Raw genomic sequence first — 228 nt, forward strand, 5'->3', positions numbered from 1 at the left:
TAGTCGATTTGCCAAGACGAGAAAGCAGTTGAACTTGAAGGGTAGCTCTGTTGGGTTTCGCTACGAATCAGCCCAAGCCCATTGTCAATTCTTGACTCGGTTTTCTGAGTATTGACTCGGTCCGAGTCAACACTTTGACTCTGTCCGAGTCAAAACTCTGACTCGGTCGAGTCAAAACTCTGACTCGGTCGAGTCAAAACTCTGACTCGGTCGAGTCAAAAAGATCGG

The sequence above is a fragment of the Tarenaya hassleriana genome, unplaced genomic scaffold, assembly GCF_000463585.1.
Source record: "Tarenaya hassleriana unplaced genomic scaffold, ASM46358v1 Cleome93, whole genome shotgun sequence".
Lineage (NCBI taxonomy): Eukaryota > Viridiplantae > Streptophyta > Magnoliopsida > Brassicales > Cleomaceae > Tarenaya > Tarenaya hassleriana.